The 21703-nt window shown below is 43.1% G+C and overlaps 1 protein-coding gene and 1 pseudogene across 2 annotated transcripts in view; one reads left to right on the top strand and one right to left on the bottom strand.

Annotated features, from left to right (window-relative positions):
- The window catches only part of PACS1 (phosphofurin acidic cluster sorting protein 1), a 149759-nt gene that overhangs the window by 707 nt on the left and 127349 nt on the right, over positions 1 to 21703 (top strand). The window lies entirely within an intron of this gene.
- On the bottom strand, positions 20390 to 20940 carry LOC113886519 (annotated as a pseudogene). The gene has a single exon (XR_003509455.1). The product of XR_003509455.1 is annotated as a 60S ribosomal protein L23a pseudogene (transcript).

The following is a 21703-nucleotide window of genomic DNA, read 5'->3' as shown; positions in this document are numbered from 1 at the left end:
CCGGGACCACCCTCTTGCCCTCCCAGAGCGGGGCCCACTGCATTCTCTGCCCTGGGCCTTCTGACAGAATCCGGCCTTCCTGTCCGTTTCCCCGTGAAAGTCACAGACTTGTTTCCCTGCCTCGCCAGCGCCCGTGGGCTGTACCTGTGTTACATGGATGTGGTGTAGATCTCTCTAGATATTATTATTTCCCAATATACTTGGCATGTGCCAAACTTGGTTGTCATTTTCTGCCAGGTAAAGCCCATATGGTAACCCTTAGGGCTTCTAGTTTGTGTTCAAAACACACATCCATTTGTACTCCAAATACACACATTCTGTCTGGGCTTTTATGGTCTTGGAAAAGTCCTATATACTGTGTTTTCAAGTGTATTTTTCATCCTCTCCTCCGCACCCCCAGTAACCGGTCACATATTCTCCTAGCCCTGCAGGGCCACATGTTCCTAACTGCAATCTATTCCTCTGTCTGTTGGAACCATATGGGGACTTTCCATTGGCAAAATGTACCTGAGTTGGGCTGTTTTCTGTTTCTGTATGGACAAGGCAGTCTTCTCACGCACTTTGGGGACAGTGTGCAGTGTCTCATAGCTTACCCCTTGACTAGACACTGTGGAGTTGGTTTCACCCAGGAAGCCCAGAGAAGTGCCTGAAGGTGGTCTTTTTTCCTGTCACCTCTAAACCGAGTTGATTCTGCTGTCTTGGAGTGTGACTTGCTCCTCACTCTGGAAGCCCCATCTTGGGCAGATGGACATGTAAGTGGGGGTTAGGGAGCATGGCTTGGTTACATCTTCAACTCTCATTTTTCTCCAGCCCCCTTCTATTTTGAATTGTTTCATGCATACAAAATGATGTATGTCCTAGAGAGGACTTTAAAATTAAAAAAATGACAAGAAGCACATCTCTGTCCTTGACTCAGCTTGAGAAAGAGCATTAGAGTTGCGTTGGAGCCCTGGGTGCCTCTTCCCAGCCACGTCCCCTGCTTCCCCCTACAAAGGTAAACATTATTCTGAATTGTGTGTCCCTCATTTCCCGGTCTTTTAAAATTAGTTTTACTACGTATGTGCGTCTCTAGACAATGTTTTTTCGTTGTGAATGTTTTAGGAAGTTTATATAAATGCTCTCATAATGTATGTGTTCTGTGACCTATTTGTGTGTGTGTGTGTGTGTGTGTGTGTGTGAACTCAACATTGTTTGTGAGAATCATCGATGCTGTATGGTAACTCGAAACATTTTCCCTAAGGGGTAAGAATTTCACAGTACGAATATACCGTAAATCTCCTTTTGATGAACATTTGGTTGTTTCCTGTTTGTTAACACGAACAGTAATGCTATAAATATTTTTGTCCAGGACTCTTGGCGCTTCTCGCAAAAGTTTCTTTAGGATGTCTTTGTGTGTAGGGGTGGAGTTGCGGTTGGAAGGATATACATCTGGAATGTTTTTAGATAATGCTGGATTGTTTTCCATCAGCCCCCCTCTGCTCTTGGTGTCCCTGTGTTTCAGCATTCGCTTCACTGATTTTACTTTCTTTTTTCTCTGTCCTTTCTTCAGGGCAGTCGCGAGCCACACCAGATTGCTTTGGTTTGGCCAACACCCTAACACACACCAGACTCAACGAGGAGTTCAGTATGTGGTGGCTTACCCCTCCTGGTCCTAAGCAGGCCTGCCTTTCTCTTTCTGTGCAGGCCCATCTATAGCTGAAATAGCCTCATCTACTTCTTTCAAATACACGAGCACTGAGTCCCTTCCTCCCTGGGTCCAGTGTGAGTAATTCAGGCTTGCCTGTCCTTCCTTCACATCTATCACTACGTTTGGTGACATTTGGACAGCTGCCTTCTCTAGCTTGTTAGATGGAAAAGGCATAAGCTTACTGACAAGAAGCTGCTCTGCCAGCAAGGAGGATAAATAAAATCACCGATGGCTGTTGATTTCCAGTCTGTCCATATTGGTCACCGAGAGGTCCAGAGAATAAATTTTTCGCCCAAGAAACGGCTAGGCATCCTGATGAAATCAGGAATTATTATGTTGGCGTGGTGTGAGAGCCTCAGGCTGGCTTGTTGCTGTCACCTGCAGGGAGCATGCAGTCATGTCATGTCTACTCAGCAATCCTTGGGACTGTCAGCTGTCCTGCTCTGACTTTGTTTTTCACTCGTCACCCTTGTGCCTCCCAGCTCCTGGTGGAACACTTGTGCTCTTTGGAGCGTGTTGTTTTATCTGCAGGATGGAAAATAACACCCTGTGGGGAGAAAATGGCCTGCTCTTAGCCCTCCCCGTTATTAGAGCCATCCAGTTAGTTTGAGGTCCCTTGGTATACTTGTTCACGTTGTTGAGGGTGTATTGGCCGTCTGCACTCTGTATTTCACCTTGAATTAACATTCTCATCTCGTGAAGCTCAATGAGACATAAACGTGTGATTTATGTGCACTTGAGAAATGTCAGTGTGATTGTTTGACCCAAGGTTAGGTATGTATGAAATGTCATGGGATTCAGTCTTGTGAAAACGTCATCCTCTGCCTGGTGTGGAGAAGAGAGTTGAAAAGCTGAGCGCAGGGAATGTCATGCTCCTTTTCTTGATCCCTGTAGAAATATAATGTACTTTTGGGGAAGGAAAAAAAAAGCTTTCCCTTTATCAGATGTTTAAATAAAATTGTTTGTCAAGTAGGTGCTTTGACTTAACAGCTACTAAATTCTTTCAGAATCCACAGTATTTTTTTTCATGAATGAAGAGCATATCTGTAGTTGGCTTTAAAAATAACTAAAGCTGTTCTATTCATTATCATTTTTTATCAGTATTTTTTATAATAAAAAGATGTTTTTTCCAAAAAAAAAATCAGTAGATTTTTATTCTTCTCACCTGGAATTTCAAAATTTTCACTGAAATATAGTTGATGGGCAATGTTATGTTAGTTTCAGATGTACTGCATGGTGATTTGACATTTGCATACATTACAAAATGATCGTCCTACGTCAGTAACCATCTGTCCCCATACAAACTTACTGCAGTGGTACTGACCATGTTTCTTATGTTGTATATGACTTCTCTGTGGCTTAAAATAAAAAGATTAATACATGTCCATGATTAGAAATTCAAGCAGTACAGAAAGATGAAAATTGTAAAGGAAAGCCCCTATGTCTGTTCTTACTCCCCAGAGGTAATCATTGTGAAATATAATTGGCTGTTAAGATTCTGGACTTCCCTGATGGCTCAGTGGCAAAGAATCCGCCTGCCAGTGCAGGAGACTTGGGTTCGATCCTTGCATCAGAAAGATCCCCTGGAGAAGGAAATGGCAACCCAGTGTTCTTGCTGGGAAATCCCTTGGACAGAGGAGCCTGGCAGGCTACAGTCCATGGAGTCGTAAAGCGTTGGATATGACTTAGTGATTAAAGAACAACAATCAGTGGGGAGGTCAGTTATAACAGTTCCTTTATGAAATTCACAGCTTTTAAAGTCGGCACCACTTCACACTTAGCATCATCGTCGGCACCAGGTGGCAAGTAGCTTGATGTCACAAGAAGGGTTTTAGCGTCTCATTGATCCCTTCTCTATGCTGTTTGTATGGTGACGTTTCCCCTCATGTTCTTTCCTCTTTTTGAGTTGTGTAAGTAGAGACAGAAAGGTGATTAAATTTCATAAGTGTACTGAATTCTTTCTGTAGTGTCAAACTGACTGAGGGGACAACATGTGCTCTGCTGTATCACTCAGGAACTGTATCACATTTGTCTTTGAGCCCAGAGCATATTTGCATATTCTTATCTGTATGTATGCTTAGGGAAGGAGCTCAGTGGTTATCAGTCACTTCTCGTTTAGACCACATTTAGAAAAAAAAGGATGTGACCATGGCCGAGTTGGCGTCACTGGCCAACTTGCAGTAGAAGTGTTGATTTCATGAAGGCCCTTGAGGCCAGTTGCCCCTCTAAGCATGAAAGCTCTAGGCAAGCCAGGATATACTGCTGCTGTTCTTCCTGTGTGCTGGGGCAAATTCTCCAATGCCTTGGTGTTTTGATCTGTTGATTGGTAATACTTTTACTTACTATCCATTTTAATATGTGGGTGAAATAAATGTAAAATAAGAATAGGGTCTTCGCTGGTGATCTAGGGGTTATGACAGCACACCTCCCCTACCGGGGGCATGAGTTCGATTCCTGGTGGGGGAACGCATGGTTCCCACATGGCTCCCACATGGTTCGTGGTATGGCTGAAAGATAGAGAAAAAGAAAAAGAAACAGTTGATAAAATAGGGCCTATAGGTCTACAGGAGAAAGTACTTCTTAAATGATAGATATAAACTAAATGTAATTGATCAAAGAGAGACCTGGTGAAATTTCTATTATTTCCCTAGCACTGAAAGTCTGAAAAGTGTATCTGTACCTTAGAAGATTTGAATTTCACATTGTGAGTGTTGTAATACAATAGCCTCTCTATCGCGGTAATATTATCCACCGTCCCTGCGGAAGCTCAGATTCCTTAAGTCAGAGACAGAATGACTTTCACAGAGTCCGTTTTACATGTATTGATTTACAGATCTTTTGGACACATGAGTGGTTATGTGATTTCCTTTTAAACTAGATTTCCAGTTTCTTAGCTGAGCCAATAAGCTGCTGCTGTTCTTACTTCTGGTACCATCTCTGTGTGCATGAGGAAGGTGCCAGCCAGAAAGTGCTGGGGCTGTGTGTTTTTACTGCTTCATTCCGAGAGGCTTGTCCTGTTTTGGCCTGGACTGGAAGGCTCAGTAGGTCCTCTGAAATTTGCAGTCAACTTGGCTTGAATCTGTGGTGTCACATTCTGGGAGCACTTTGAGAAAACAAGGAAGCTGTGGGAATGATGGCAAGAGTTGGGTCTTCTTCCATTGTGAGTTTGGAGTGGTATTAAGGGCTCTGGAGAAAGGACAGGAGCTTGAAGTTGGCCATGGGGCTGGCCTTGAGCAAGGTGGTTGGGTTCTAGACTGGCGAGCCCTGACAGAATCCTCCCTTCTTTAGGCCTAGTTAGAGGAATAACCAGCAAAACTTGGGAGGATTTTAGAGAAGCAACGTGTGTGCCCGGGCGCCACCTCTGCATTCATTCACAGGGCAGCGATCTGATGAGAAAGCCTGCTGGACCTGCTTTCCCTTTTATGTTATTACAAACTGGAGAAGAGCTGTAGTCACAGCTCAGGGAGCCACTTAGGCAGACCGGTGCCTGGCCTCTGCCTTGGGTAGCGCCATGGAGAAGGCCAGTCAGTGATGATGTATTATTGCTTAGCTTTTACATCTTCCAGAAGACAGTTACTTAAAACATTTCATTTGACATTCAATTATGTCTTAAGATCATAGGCTATTTTCTCTTTAAAGCTGTGCTGTTCAATACAGCTAGCCAACTAGCCACGTGTGGCTACTTAATATTAATTGAAATTGAGTGAAATTTAAAATCCTCTTCCTTCGTTGTACTGCCCACATTTCGTGTCATAGCAGTCACCTGTGGCTGGTGGCTGCCATATTTATGGTCTCTCCTTATTTGTTTAATTAGACTGAGTCCTCAGTCTGTCCTCTTCAAGTTATTTTAAAATGTCCCTTTTCTTCTCTCTTCCAAGGACCCATTAGTTTTCTTTTGTTAGTTTCCCCTCTTTAAACGTTTTTACCTTCTACTCAGCTTGCTTCCTCCTGGAGAGAATTTGCTTCCTGATGCTTCCTTGTCCATTTGTTTCTCACAATTTTAGGTCTTAGTCAATATCTACAGAGAAGACTGTCTGGAGGCATTAACTCCAGAATGGTTTTTAGTTGGTAGGATTATGTGTGATACTAATTTCTGTGCTTGTATATTTTTTGGTGATTTCCAGACTTTCTGTAATAAACACATATTACAGAAAAGACCAGTAAATGTTGTTTTAAAAATAGATGTTTAGGGACTTGCCTGGTGGTCCAGTGGCTAAGACTTGGAGCTCCCAATGCAGGGAGCCTGGGTTTGATCCCTGGTCGGGGATCTAGATCCCACATGCCACAACTAAAATCCACTGCAGCCAAATGAATAAATACTTTAAATATTTTTAAAATAAATAAATATCTAAAGATACGTGTCAACTGTACTCAGTTGTACACGTATGTCAAAGGAGGGAAACTTACACATTTTATATCACAATAAAGCTGTGAAAAAAAGGTTGGATAGTTGAGGCATGGTGGTGGGGGCTGAGATTCCACTCTACTCCTCACCCTCCTTTCTTGGTTCTAGAGTTGCTTGTTCATCTTTATTGATAACAAAAATGGTGACTGGAGAGCGCTTTGCCCTCTGCCCTCTTCGTGGTGATGGGTGGTGAGGCACAGGTGAGGAGGGGGCACTGATATTGGAGTTGAGTGATAGCTTTGCCAATTTTTCTGCCCCCAAGTACTGTTCTTCCTCTTCTCCCCTTAGAAGTGATGATGCTCCACAACTCCTGGATGAACCTGTGTTTCATTCATCCATTCAGCACTTTCAGTTCTGTAAGGAGAGGCACTTGTAGCATCCAGAGATGATGTTGGCAGAAGTTTTTTTAGAACTATAACGTACCTCTTAGAAATTACACTGTGAGATCAGGTAATAGACAAAGTCCGTTCTCTCCTAGTGTGAGCATTCTAGTGGAGGGAGACAGGTAGTAAACATGTCCAGTGTGAGTGCTCTACCCTGGGTGTTTTTTTAGTGACCCAGTGCGGATATAGGTGGGCGGGGATATAGGTGGGTGTGAAAGGAGTGATGTTTTAAAACTTGGTCCCTTGGAGAAGGAAATGGCAACCCACTGCAATATCCTTGCCTGGAAAATCTCATGGACAGAGGAGCCTGGTGGACTGAAGTCCAAGGCATCCTTGTTAAAAAAAATTAAATAAAACTTGGTCCCTGTTACAGTGTCTGCTCCTCTCTTAGTCTGCCACCTCCTGTGGACAGCAGTCTGCCTCTCAGAGCCTTGTTCTGAGCAAGATCCCCCCGCCGCCCAGCTAACAGTTTGGATGTGCTAAGTGGAATCTTAATTGTCCCTGAGGAAAGTTAGCCTGGTTATTGTTCTTAGATGTAGGAAAGTGTTTTTTCTTTACAGTTTTTCTCCAAAACTCTGTGTGTCTGTCTGTGTATGTGTCTGGCTTTGAGCTTCCTTTTGTTCCTCTTGTTACAAGTGAGACAGAGATTCTTTGTAGTGGTTTAAATAGTTTAGAAAAACACAAAAGGCTTAGGACATCAGTTGTCATTTATTTGGTCCCTCCTCACGGACCTTTTCCTCTCTGTTGTTTGAAAACACCAAATGGCTTCAGGGGTTAGATTGTAGCCTTTTCTTCCCCTGTCTCTGATTTCCAGTGCCCAGAAAGCACATCTAGTGTCCTTGTTTGTAAATTTCCCCGTCCTCTGCCACCCTGATCTCCTCCCAGAAGGTAATCACTAGCCGCAGTTCAAAGCGATATTTTAAAATGAAAATCAGATCATGTCACTCTCCTGTTCATACTCTCCCCAGTTCATTCATTTAACAGATGCTTGTAGACCAGCCAGTATGTGCCACAAGCAAAATCCTTTATCTCATAAAGTGTACAATCTGCTGGGCAAAGATAAGTTTATTGTTTAGTTGCTAAGTCCTGTCTGACTGCGACCCCATGGTCTGTAGCCTCTGTCCAAGGGATCTCCCAGATAAGAATACTGGAGCGGGTTGCCATTTCCTTCTCCAGGAGATCTCAACCCAGGGATCGAACCTGCCTCTCGTGCATTGGCAGGTAGATTCTTTATCACTGAGTCACTGGTGAAGATAAGACACGCAATCAAGTAACTTGTCATCACACATAGAGTAAAAGCCTTCTTCTGACTTTGGAGATACTTCCTGGAGGGGTCCTTCCCATGGCTTCGACCTCATCTCCACCATGCTGCCCATGATCGCCTGGCTCCACAGGCTGGGCCCCGGCATGGTCGCCCTGCCTCAGGGCTTTTGCACTTGCTGTTCCCTCTGCCTGGATGCCCTGTCCCCCGATCATCGTGTGACTGGCTCCTGGGTATCAGGTTTCAGCTGACCTGCTACTTGGAAAGCTGCCCCACCTGCCCGGTCCGTCCTGGGAGTTTAGAAATCTTCACAGCAGCTAGCGCCATCTGAAACAATCCTGTCTGTTTACATAGTCATTTTATAGGCGCTTGATAAATGTGTTTGTCAATGAACAGTGCCTGTTTATTTGTAAAGTTCATTGAGTGAAAGTCTCTCCTACATGGTTCTTGCATTCAACAAATATTTGTTGAGTGTTTCTATGTGCCAGGCACTGCTCCAGGGGCTGGGGAACCAGCAGCAAGCAGGTTGATGAAGTCCATTCTCTCTTAAAGTGAACGTCCCAGTGGAGGGAGACAGGTAATAAACCGGTAAGTAGATCCAGAGTGAACAGGCAGGTGGTGGGTGGTGCTATGATGAGAAAGCGGCGTGGGGACTGGAGAGGATTGGGCAGTGTGATTGGGAAGGCCTCTGGTGAGGAGGTGTTTAGGCTGCTGCCCAGGTGAAGGGAAGCAGACTGCTAAGCCTTTGCTGTGTGCGTGGTAACCGTCAACTCCCCAGGAAGGGAAATCGAGGCCCAGGGAGGGGAAGGCATTTCTGTAGGGCTCCCCAGTTTAGAGGGAGGTGGAACTGGGATTTGTCTCATGACTCAGGAACTGTTTCTCTGTTTAAACTTGGTGTTCCCTGAGCGCTCTCTGGCTCTCATGATTGATAATGTTTAATGCTTTGGACGCTGTAATGTTATCCCATTGACAGAGGGGCCTGGTGGACTACAGTCCATTGGGTCGCAGAGAGTCAGGCACAACTTAAGTGACTTAGCACGCACGCTGTGATGTTGGGATTACAGAATGCTGCTCTGTTACCAGACTGCAGACAGTGAGAGGCTTCATAGCATAGTGTCTGTAGGCGTCAGTGCTGGAGCCAGTTGTTGTCCAGTCACTCAGTCGTGTCCGACTGTTTGCGACCCCATGGACTGCAGCACGCCAGGCTTCCCTGTCCATCACCAACCCCCAGAGCTTTCTCAAACTCATGTCCATTGAGTCGGTGATGCCATCTAGCCGTCTCATCCTCTATTGTCCCCTTCTCTTCCCGCCTTCAATCAGGGTCTTTTCTAATGAGTCAGCTCTTCGCATCACGTGGCCCAGCTATTGGCGCCAGTTAGCCAGGATTTTAATCCTGACTCTTGGTTTACTGTTTGAGTGACTTGGGCAAATTACTTAACCTCTCTAATGCTGCATTTTTCTCATCTGTAAAATGAGCATAATAATTCCCCTACCATTCATGTATTATGAGGATTAAGGGAGATTAATACAAGTTAATTGCTTTTGTGGCACATAGAAAACACTTAATATTACTGTTACTCTTGCTGTCTTTATTGCCAGCCTGGCTTCTCTGTCTCTCCTCGATATCCCTCCCAAAACTGATTTCTGTCTAGAATCAGGGCTACCTTGTTTATATTCCGATTTCCTCCCGGGGACCATTATAAGGTCTTGGGTTCACTGTAGACACAGATCCTGCCAAACCCCAAGCTTAATAGACTAGAAAGTCAAAGGAAAATATTTTGGTTCTCTGAAGCAGTGACTGCGCCGGGATCCTGTTTCTACATCCTGCCAGCTTATATGAACGGAAGAGATGGTTCAGGCCCCGCCTGCAAACCACAACTTTGTTTTGAGCCAGCTCGACTTGACAGCTTCCCTATTCTACCTGCTGACTTCTTTAGCTCTGCTTTGGCAGCCAGAAGAGCAACTAAACCGGTTTACAGCTAGCCATTTATCACCAATAAAAGCTGAGTGACTCCTAGGAAAATGAGGATTTAAGCAGAGTTGGTCTTTTTCACTTTTCCTTTTTGTGTCTCAGACTGTAGAAAAACTGTATCCTCCTTTTATAGGAAAACCTGGTAATACATTTAAGGTCTATCCTGAAGCACTTGGATCTTTGTAGACGTGTCAGTTTCTTCTGTAATAAGCACCAAGACTTTATTTTCCCATTTTGGTTATAAACCTAAAAATATATTTACATGTTTCTGGTTCTTCCTTGAGAATGTATAAAACACAGGCTAACCTCTTCTCCCATGTGGATCATCAGGATGAATGAGACCCTCATGGGCTTGAAATGAAGAGTGTGGACTGGCGCATGGTGCGTAACTATTTTTAAAGTCACGTGTTTGCTTTTTTAGTTTTGTTTTTGCCTTCGTTTCTCCCTGTTGCTATTGATATGCCTTCTTTCTGCTTTGTTGGTTCTGATATTCTATGAACTGAAGAACCAGTCAGTCAGTATGTTAGGGAGGAATGGGCTCTGAGTATGAAACTAAGAGTAACGGGGAGTATAACCTGAGAGCCTTAGACCCACAGTGGGGCTGTTTTGCTCACCTCCTGGTCCAGGTTGTGCTCGCCAGGCAGGCTTGCTGGTGAGTTGAGGGTAGGGATTTAATCTTCTCAAGTCTTAGGGAGTCAGAGACCCTATTGAAGATGTAGTTGGAGATACAAGTCACATTTTCCTTTGGGGTTGGACTACAAGTAAAGCCCTATATCTGGTGCTTAGTTAAATTTGTTTTGATTACCTCTTTTTTTGTCCTTGTTGACTTGTTATGCAGAGAAACAAAATAGTTATAAAGTGTTTGAGCATCTCTGTTCATATAGTTGTGAAGTGTTTCAGCATCTCTGTTCACAGAAATCATTTTAACATCTTTGGGTAGCAGTAGTGAAACTGAGTGTGATGGTTGAGTATCTGTAGGCCTGATTTGTTAGTCATCATTTACTTTGTCTCTACAGGTAGGCTTTTGTTAGGTCAGCTCATATCCAATAGAATGTGGCAGCAGCATCTACCTGAAGTCTGTTGTTTAATAGAATTGTCTCCTTAAAAGTGAAATACGTGGATAGTCCACACAGCCTTCGGTCATCCCTGCCATGCGTCGTTTTGGCTATGGATGAAAATGAATAAGCAGCGCTGGAAACCAGGGTCCTCTGGGAACATAAAAACTCTTGTGGCTATTAATGGATTTAATTGTATTTCCTTTCTGCCACCAAGATGTGCAATAACTTGTTTATGCCCTTATCTTTAATGAGGAAAATGGTTCATTAACCATATGCAAGAGCATTATCGCTTTGTTTTTATTACTTGTAGATAATCTCCTCCATCTTTCCTTTAAAAAAAAAAACTTATTAAAAGGAGCAGCCGTAATGTTATTAAGCACTGCCCATTGATCTTTTTGGTTGACTTTTCTCTCCATGGAGGAAAAGGAAAGTACCATCTCACTGGGGAAACAAAAGTTTGGGTTGGAAATGGGACAGGATCTAAGCTAGGCTTTGGCGTAGGATTAGTTTGGTGTGCTTTGGCCTTAGGCCAGTGGTGTGTTTACTTACATTCCTGGAGGGCCTCCTCAGGCAATTTCACTGATAACCGAGTGCCACTTAAGAGAACTGATTGAGTCCATTTAAGAGAATGTTTTATAGAAAAATGACTGGGATGGTGGCTCTATCTGGGTTTGGGTTTTGTTCTGTTTTGCTTTGTTTTCTTTGATGCTCATTCAGGTATTTCCTCCTATTCTTATATCTGGAGGAAAAAAGTCAACAAGTTGCTCTAATCTCTTTAAAACCACGTGCCAGAAATGCTTTGGCTCTGGAGTCTGGTTTCTGATTTGGCTTTTCCTCACCATCAGGGTTTGGGTCTCTGTGGCTCCTCCTCTACCTATTAGTAACATCATTCAGTTGGTAGATAACACACAGACAGGAGATTTTATTTAGTCACCATTTTATTTATTTTTTCTCTTTATTTGGCCATGCTGCGTGGCATGTGGAATCTTAATTTCCTGACCAGGGATCGAACCTGCGCTCTCTGCATTGGAAGTCTTAACCCCTGGATCACCAGGAAAGTCACGCCTTATCATTTTAGACACTGAGGAGAGAGCACTTAATGTATGTACGTGTGTTTGCTCAGTTGTGTCCGATTCTTTGCAACCCCGTGGAATTTTCCCAGCAAGAATACTACAGTGGGTAGCCATTACCCTCTCCAGGGGATCTTCCCGACCCAGGGATCAAACCCAAATCTTCTGCATTGGCAGGCAGATTCTTTACCATTGCGCCACCTGGGAAGAGCATTTAATAAAACAAATAAAATCCAGCTTTCCTGGGAGTTAGGCTTCCCTCATAGCTCAGTTGGTAAAGAATCTGCCTGCAATGCAGGAGACCCCGGTTTGATTCCTGGGTTGGGAAGATCCGCTGGAGAAGGGATAGACTACCCACTCCAGTATTCTTGGGCTTCCCTTGTGGCTCAACTGGTAAAGAATCCACCTGCAACGCGGGAGACCTGGGTTTGATCCCTGGGTTGGGAAGATCCGTTGGAGAAGGGAAAGGCTACCCACTCTGGTGTTCTGGCCTGGAGAATTCCATGGACTGTATTGTATAGTCCATGGAGTTGCAAAGAGTCAGACATGACTCAGCGACTTTCACTTTCACTTTCCTGGGAGTCACCTTCTCAGGGCAAAGTGGGCAGCAGACAATAAGCAAATGAGTGAGAAAATGATAGGGAATGTCAGATGGTGAAAATTAAAGCAGGAGAGGCTTAGATAAGTGAGGCAGAGAGTGTGTTATGAAATAAGGTGGTTTAGAAGACCCAGAGAGGGGGAGTAATGGTGTGCAGCACACACTAGGCAAGCCAGTGGAGGGAGCAGTAAGTACTGGTAGGTTCCAGGAACATCCAGGAGGCCCTCAGGCTGGAGGCAAGTGAACGAGGTGGAGAATAACAGGAGAGAGAGAGAGCGAAGGGACCAGATCTGGTAGGCCTTTGTAGGACTCTGGCTTTGACCTTGAGTGAGATGAGGAAGCCACTGGGATTTCAAGCCAGAGAAGAGACATGATGATGACTTACATATTAAAATAGCCACTGACCCCTGTGTGTAGGAGAGCCCTGCGTATAGAAGAAGAGCAAGGGCGAGAGCAGGGGCTCCTGTTAGGAGTATGGAAGTGATGTGCTAGGAGCTGACGTTGGCTCCAGGCAGGGTGGTAGAGAAGATAAGTCGTCGGATTCTGGGTATGGTCTTTTCAAGCCTAAAGGATTTGCATATTTGGGATATGACAGAAGAAAAGGATTCAAGGAATGACTTCAAGATTTCATTTAACTTCCTTGTGTCAGTTTTCTGTTTTTCACTAAAAGAAATAATAATTATTGTCATCTCTTTATCGTTAAATGACATGGTTTGAGAAGGAGATCTGGGTAACAGAACTCTTCAAAGCTCTTGAGGAACTTTGTTTCTCCATTTGCCCCTTGTGATTAATTGGGGGTAAATTTCCTTGGGGATTTACTGGGTGATGGAATAATCCATAGGTTGGTGACTGATTATGTTAAAAACCTAGATCAATTCTTTTTATGCCATAGGCCTTGGTGAAGCTGTTGGAGCAGTGGCGTCTCACTGTCCCTAATTATTCTGCTGCCATGTGAGTTTGGTCTGGGAGCTCTGCTCTGATCCTTACCTGCTTGATGGTGTTTGATGAGAGAGAGAGAGCTACCATTAACAGCCACAGCACATACCTTTTGTCACTAATCCAGTGGAACTGAAAAGTAAAAAACATCTGGTTGTTCTTTCTTTCTTTCCTTTTTTTTTTTTAATGACTGGTTTTCTACAGCAGACAGCCTGTCTGTGCTTCCTAGGAGCTGCTCTATAAGGAGGAATCCTGCTGCAGAATGATCTAATTTGTGTAATCTTGAAGGTGGAGCTATTTTTGAAAGAGAACAGAAAAATAATGGAAGCTTTTGCTTGCGAATGCCATACTGGATCTTGCTGACTTAAAAGGAAAAGGGCTCAGTTAGATCTTGTAGTTTGAACTCCTGTTTCCCTCTTGTTCTGCTCACCATGTCTAGGTAATATTTATAATAGATACATTTAGGTAATTACTGTTGAAAATGGTAGCTGAGTTTTTCTTTTTTTTTTTTTTTTAAACGTTCTAGATAAGTACTTTACTTGTGATTTAGGTAATGTGAGTAGTATAAAAGAACAGTTATCAAATGCAAGAATTAGGATTCTCTTTACAGTTATTTGATGGTTTGCAACTGGTTCTCAACACTTCAGATTTTATGGCCCCTTTTCTATCCTGAAATGAAATTTCCCAGATAATAAGATTTATCAACATGTGTACAGTGTCTTAACTGCAATATAAAGGAAACATACAAGGAAAGCTGTCCTGTAATACAGCAAGCATTTCTATATGTAGATTCTCCGGAGACATGGGTAAGTGTTCACCGCATGTTGGAAACCATTGCTGTCACCTGCTTGCACATGGGCTGTGGATGCGGCACCTGTAAGTAGAGACTGATTCAGTGTACCCTGTGGGGACCTCATGATACGTGGCTATATCACTGGTGACATGGTTTTCTAAAGTGGTGAATAAATCTTCATCAGATTATACACAAAACAAAATACAGTCTTTATTTACAGTAGTTACATTGGTTACATTTCTGGAAAATTCAGTGTATATTGATTGGTGGAAAATTAGTGAAGCTTCTATGTAAAATCTATTTAAATCTTAGGCTTAGAACATTATAAACTGCTTTTTATTTTCATACGTGTATGTCTGGAGACACCAAAGGCAAATGTATTATGAAGCTAATGAAACTTAAGCTTCAAGGCCCTTTATGTGTGCGGGCTACTTCCATGGCCCTATACCTGACTAAAAAAACCTTTTTATTGAAAAAGTATAACGTATGGTAGTCCTTAGAAAAGAATACACATCATCAGTACAGTTGATGAGTTTTTACACACTGAACATACCTGCAAAATTAGCACCCATTTCAGGAAACAACACATTACCAGCAGCCCAAAACACTACCTTGTCCGCCTCTGCCCGTACCAAAGATGACTAACATCCTAACTTGTAAATGCGTAAGTTAGTTCTGCCTGCTTTGGTTCACTCTTTTTTTTTTTTGCATGTTCCAAATGCTGCCACTTTTTGAAAAATTGGAGTGTAATTGCTTTGCAATGTTATATTACTTTATGCTGTACAACAAAGTGGATCGGCTGTATGTGTGCATGTATCCCCTCCCTCTTGGACCTTCTCCCCCCGACCCTGTCCCACTCCTCTAGGTCATCACAGCACCGAGCTGAGCTCCTTGTGTTATACACCAGGTTCCCACTAGCTATCTGTTTTAGACATGGTTCAGTTCAGTTCAGTCGCTCAGTCGTGTCCGACTCTTTGCGACCCCATGAATTGCAGCACGCCAGGCCTCCCTGTCCATCACCGACTCCCGGAGTTCACTCAAACTCACGTCCATCGAGTCGGTGATGCCACCCAGCCATCTCATCCTCTGTCGTCCCCTTCTCCTCCTGCCCCCAATCCCTCCCAGCGTCAGAGTCTTTCCAGTGAGTCAGCTCTTCACATGAGGTAGCCAAAGTACTGGAGTTTCAGCTTTAGCATCATTCCTTCCAAAGAAATCCCAGGGCTCATCTCCTTTAGAATGGACTGGCTGGATCTCCTTGCAGTCCAAGGGACTCTCAAGGTCTTCTCCAACACCACGGTTCAGAAGTAGTGTAGGTATTAATATATCAGTCCTGATCTCCCCGGCGGTCCCTCCCTGTTCCCTTTCTCCCCTTGTGTCCACATGTCTGCATCTCTATTCCTGCCCTGGAAATAGGTTCATCCGCACCATTTTTTTAGATTCCACATATATGCATTAACATACAATACTTGTTTTTCTCTTTCTGACTTACTTCACTCTGTTTGATAGTCTCTGGGTCTATCGACATCTCTACAAGTGACCTAATTTCGTTCCTTTTTATGGCTGAGTGATATCCTGTTGTATATATGTACCACATCTTCTTTATCCATTCATCTGTCGATGGATATTTAGGTTGCTTCCACATCCTGGTTGTCGTAAATAATGCTGCAGTGAACATTGGAGTACATGTGTGTTTTTGGATTATGGTTTTCTCAGGGTATATGCCCAGCAGTGGGATTGCTGGATCATATGTATGGGTCTTCTGTTTTTAGTTTTTCAAGGAGCCTCCGTACTGTTCTCCATAGCAGCTGCACCAATTTATGTATCATGTCTTTTTTTGCTCACCATAATGTTTGTTTGCCTGTGGTTGCAGCTCATATATTTTTGTTGCTATATTGTATTCCATTGTTTGAATGTATCTCAAGTTATGTAATCACTGGGCTAGTCATGTGGGAGATTTCCCATGTCGTGTATAGGGCTACTGTGGCCATTCCTACCCATTTGCTGGAGGTGATAAGCACCCTCGTACAGTTTGTTTCATTTCTTTGGAGTAGATAACCAGGAGTGGAATTAATAGGCCGTGTGAGTTCCAGGTGGGCCACGTCTCCAGCATCAGTTGCTGTTGGCATTTCATTTTAGTTGTTTTGCTCTGGAAGTTGCCCCCATGGTGTTAATTTGCATTTCCCTGATGATGTTGAGAACCTTTTTCTAAGCTTTCCAACTGTCTGGTATCCTCTTTTATGAACTGTCTGTTCAGGTCATTCGCCCATTTTTTTATCGGGTTGTCTGTTTTTTATTGACTTGTAGGAGTTCTTTTTCTTACAAATATCTTCTCATACTCTGTGGGTTTCCTTTTTACTCTTTCAGTGGTTGTTTGGTGAACACAAGTTCTTAATCTTAAATCCGCCCAATTTATACATTTTCTCCTTTATATTTAGTGTCTTTGCTGCCCTATTTAAGAAATCTTTTTTTTTTTAATTTAAAAAATTTATCTATTCGTTTATTCTTGACTGTGCTTGGTCTTTGTGCTGCCCAGGCTTGTCTCTAGCTGTGGCAAGTGGGAGCTACTCTGTAGTTGTGATGTGCAGGCTTCTCATCGTGGCGGCTTCTTTGGTTGCAGAGCACGGACTCTAGGCATGCAGGCTTTGGTGGTTGCAGTTCCTGGGCTCTAGAGCACAGGCCCTTGCGACCCACAGGCTTAGTTGCTCCGAGGCAGGTGGGATCTTCCCAGACCAGAGGTCGAACCCATGTCTCCTATATTGGCAGGTGGATTCATTATTACTGAGGCACCAGGGAAGTCCCCTATTTAAGAAATCATAGTCCATTCAAGATCATGAAGATATCCTCTAATATTTTCTTCTCAAGCTGTATTATTTTTCCTTTCACGTTTAGATCTACGGTTCATCTGAAATTGAGGTCTACGTGTGAAGTGAAGGGTTAAGATACATTCCTCCCACAGGGATCTTCCATTAACCTTCCACCGTTTATTTAAAAGATCATCTTTTCAATGGAAATGTTCTGTCTTGATTATGATGGTGCTTACACATTTGTCAAAACTCATGAAACTGTACTCTCGAAATGGGCGAAGCTTATTATATTAAAGTTGAAAATAAAACTAAACTGAAAAAGAGACCATCTTTTCCACTGTGTGTCACCTTGATTGTAAATTACGTGACAGCTCACGTGTGAGCCTATTTTTAGACTTTCCGTCTGTAGGGTCAGTCAGGTCGTGTATGCCTGTACCAGTGTCCCCGTCTCTGTTCCTCCATCCTCACAGTAGGCCTGTTACTGAGTGATGGAAGTCTTTAGCTGTGTGTTTCTTCATGATTGCCTTGACCGATTTTTGCTCTTTCTTCCCTTAAACGTTTTAGAATCAATTTTTCAATTTCCCTGAATTCTTTTTTTTTTTTTTTGAGAATTTTATTAGGATTGCATTGCTCTGTGGATTAACTTGGAGTGAACTGAAATCTTTAAAGTATTGGGTCTTCCAATCCATGGATGTGTCATGTCCTTCCATTCAAATATTTAGATCTTCTTCCATTGATTTTGCACTTTTAAGATAGAAGTATTGCAAATCTTTCATCTAGTCTAATGTATTTAATATTGTGAAATCTGAGCTCTAACCGTGATTTTGTGTGCTTTCCTTTAGAGGACCCTCCAGCTTGTATAAACTTTGGCCCTAGAAGACCTGGTTCTGCCCCTGGTTAGAACATTTCCACTTAGATGAATGTCGGAAATTGTGTAGAAAGGTAGTCATTTCTTAACTGTGCAGGACTCAAAGGAATTGTGGGTCGGAGGAGGCCTGGTATTCTTGTTTTTTTCCACCACTGAACGTCAGTGGAGTCCTTAATCCCTGTGACAATCCAGAAGGCCCCCTGGGGACATGTCACCACCATTATATTCCAGTTATGATAGTCCATGAAGTAAGTGGGTTTGACTTTTTTGTTTTAGGAAGAGACCTAAATTAAGCCAGCAATTTTAATGATGTCATCCCTAATCTAGACCTTAAAAATTAGCAAATGCTTAATCTTCACAGACTCCTATTTATATAGATAGACTGGTAGAGTGGATTGAACACTGGACTTGGAGCCAGAAGAGTTAAGTCCTGCCTTGAACAACAGCTGTGATTTGTTACTATTTGAGTCTCCATCTCATCAGAATGGGCAGAAGTAAAAATGACTGTCGAGCTGACTACCTAGGGGTGTTGGGAAGAACAGATGAGCAATCTGTAGATACCTTCTAAATCTTCGAGCACTGTGGAAAAGCCCTTGAGTTTGTCTGTGAGTTTGCTGCCTGGTTTTTGCTGGGGCTGTAGGCGTGATTACCAAGGTGAAGTCTCTTGAACAGTGTGAATCCGCCCAGTCTGGGGTTCTATGAGTGTGGTCACTTTAGAGATAACTTGTTTATGGAAAGTGGTGTTTGGTTTTTAAAAGGCGTGTGTTTATAGGAAGGCAGCAAGAATACTACTCTGCTGGGATTCCTATGTCTTAATTCTGGTTTTCAAAAAGAAAGTAAGCAAACCACTCACTTTGCATTTCCTTTGTCAGCTTACTGCTTAGAAATGCTGGGAGTATTCTGGTAGAATTTAAGCAAATTTTATGTTCCTCATTGAAAGTTTCCATGTGAATTTAGGTGATACATTATTATAGTCAAATTTTCATGCATATTAATACACTATAACCCTGGGCTTCCAGCCAAAGGATTGAGAAATCCCTGGCCTGTTACTGGATGGAAAGGTGATAAGATTTTGGAATGTTGTGAAAGAAGAAGGATTCTATCTATGCAGTTTTAATAAGGAATAGACTTAATACTCGTATGATACTGAATTACAGTGTAATCTCCTCACTTCCCCCATGACCTTAAGTCTCTGTAGTTAGTATTGCCTCTGGAGTGCACCTTCTCATACACACAGGTGCTTGCTTTCTATTTATTTTTTTATGTATTTTGCCACACCTCGCAGCAGGCGGGATCTTAAGTTCCCTGACCAGCGATCGAACCCATGACCCCTGCAGTGGAAGCATGGGGTCTTAACCCCTGGACCGACTGCCAGAGAAGTCCTCAGATGCTCGTTTTAATTACATTTTGGTTTCACTTGAAGTTTCAGCATTTGATTATTTTCCAGTCTGGTTTTATTTTTTAACTCGTCCGCTTCCCCTTACTAGTTTGTTTTCCCTAGTTGTCGTATTTATTTCTAGTCAAAGTTATGCACATATTTTAAGAGAGTCAAGCAGCTCTTAGGCTTCTTTCAAAAGCCGTCTTTGGCTATTATCTGGTGAATTCCAGATGTGGAAGATGGTTTAGCTTGTTCACCATCACCTCATTCTCCCAGTAAAATTGTAATTTTGGTCAGACGATTCTTCAGGGCTTGTGTTATTATGATTCTAGAAAGGAAAGTCACTGTTGTGCTTCGTCGCCAACTATGATTTGCCTTTCCTGGCCAACGTTTCGATTTCCCAAGCATTCATAGTCATCTTTTTTAGGTTTGTTTGATGACAGCTACTGTTAACTGGAAGCGTAATATGTACTGGGTGCTGCGCTAAGTGCTGTCAGAGTGCCGGTTCGTTCAATTGTCGGACAGGTGGAAGTGTGCAGAGGGTCAGGTAACTGGCTGAGGAAAGCGACATAGCCGGAGTTCAGACCCTGGCAGTCTGGCCCCAGAACCTATACTCTAAGCTACTGTGCTGCACTTTTTTCACTTTCTATTAATATGCACTTAAACATTTTTAAAAATCGAGTTAAAATTTGAATGTAGTGAATTGTACAGATCTTGGGGTTATACTTGGATGAGCTTTGACAAAAATATACATTCATGTAACCAGCACCTTAATCAAGAACGTCTGTATCACTTCCAGTCAGTCCCCACCTCTCATAGGCAATTACTGCTGTGGTTTATAGTGTCATAGATTATGTTTGCCTGTTCCTGAGTCTCATATAAGTGAAATCATAGACTACATATTCTTGTGTTAACCTTCTTTTTCCAGATGCATCCACATTGTGTGTTAGTGGTTCATTCTTTTTTATTACCAGGTAGTATTTCATTGAAGCAAATATTAGAATTTATTTATCTGTTCTTCTCCTGATGGAAAAATGTTTGCAGTAGTTTTTTTTTCTTTTATTTAAAAAATTTATTTATTTTTACTTATTTATTGGCTGCACCATGAAGCGTGTGGGATTTTCAATTCCCCAGCCAAGGATTGAACTCGTGCCCCCTGCATTGGAAGGCAGAGTCTTTTTTTTTTTTTATAGTGAAAACTTTTATATTTGGAATTAGCCAGCTGGACTCAGTTTAGATGATGCCAATTTTGTTGGCAACATCCAAAGCATCATAGTCAGGAGCCAGTCGAACATATGCCTTCTTCTCTCCATCAGGCCTGATCAGAGTATTGACCTTAGCCACGTCAATGTCATAGAGCTTCTTCACAGCCTGTTTAATGTGGTGCTTGTTGGCCTTGACATCCACAGTGAATACCAGTGTGTTGTTGTCTTCTATTTTCTTCATGGCTGACTCGGTGGTGAGGGGGAATTTGATGATGGCATAGTGGTCAAGTTTGTTTCTCCTGGGGCACTCTTCCGAGGATGTTTGGGCTGCCTCCTGAGCCGCAGTGTTTCGGGCCGCCGGAAGGGGGGCGACGTCCGGATCTTCTTTTTTTTGTGGCTGTGGACCTTTCAACACTGCTTTCTTGGCCTTCAAAGCCTTTGCTTTGGCTTCAGCTTTAGGAGGAGCAGGGGCTTCCTTCTTCGCCTTCGGCGCCATCTTCATGAAAAGGGGAAGGCAGAGTCTTAACCACTGGACCTCCAAAGAAGTCCCGGCAGATTTTGGCTTTTATTTATAAAGCTGCTGTGAATGTTTGTGTGTAGGTCTTTTGTGGAGTTACACTTTCCTTTCTTTGTGAGTAAATCCTTAGCAGTGGAATGGTTTATCCTTAACTTTATGAGAAACTGCTGGTTTATAAAAGGAAGTGGTCACTTAACATTCTCACTTACTGTGGCAGATTCTAAGGTGGCCCCATGATCCCTGTCCCCTGGTATTTATGCTTTAGTGTGACCCCTCCCTTTGAGAGTGGGTGGGATGTGTGACTTGCTCCTTCCTAATAGAAAATGACAGAGGTGATGGAATGGACGTGACTGTGTTACCTCATGGGCAGCTTCAAGTCCACAGGCAGCAGGAAATGTGACCCCCGGTTCAGGAACCCATGAAGAACTGAATGTTCTTCATTGCCAGCAAGCAGGTGAGCTTGGATACAGATCCTGCCCTGCTCAGGCCTCATGTGAGACCACAGACCCAGTGGGCATCTTGATTGGCACCTTGCAGAGGACTCAGCCCAGCCACACATGGGCTTCTATCCCACTGAAACTGTGAGATGTTAACATGTGTCATTGTCAGCTGCCACATTTGAGGTCATATTGTTGTGCAGCGGTAGGTAACTCATACAAACAGTGTACAGAAGTTCCTGGTGCTCTACACTTCCACCAACATTTCATTTTGTCAGTCTTTTTTAATTTTAGCCATGCGAACAGATCTGAGATGTTCGCTCCTTGTGGT

The sequence above is a fragment of the Bos indicus x Bos taurus genome, chromosome 29, assembly GCF_003369695.1.
Source record: "Bos indicus x Bos taurus breed Angus x Brahman F1 hybrid chromosome 29, Bos_hybrid_MaternalHap_v2.0, whole genome shotgun sequence".
NCBI lineage: Eukaryota > Metazoa > Chordata > Mammalia > Artiodactyla > Bovidae > Bos > Bos indicus x Bos taurus.
Note: the sequence above shows the minus strand (reverse complement) of the source record. Positions and strands in the feature narration are given on the sequence as shown.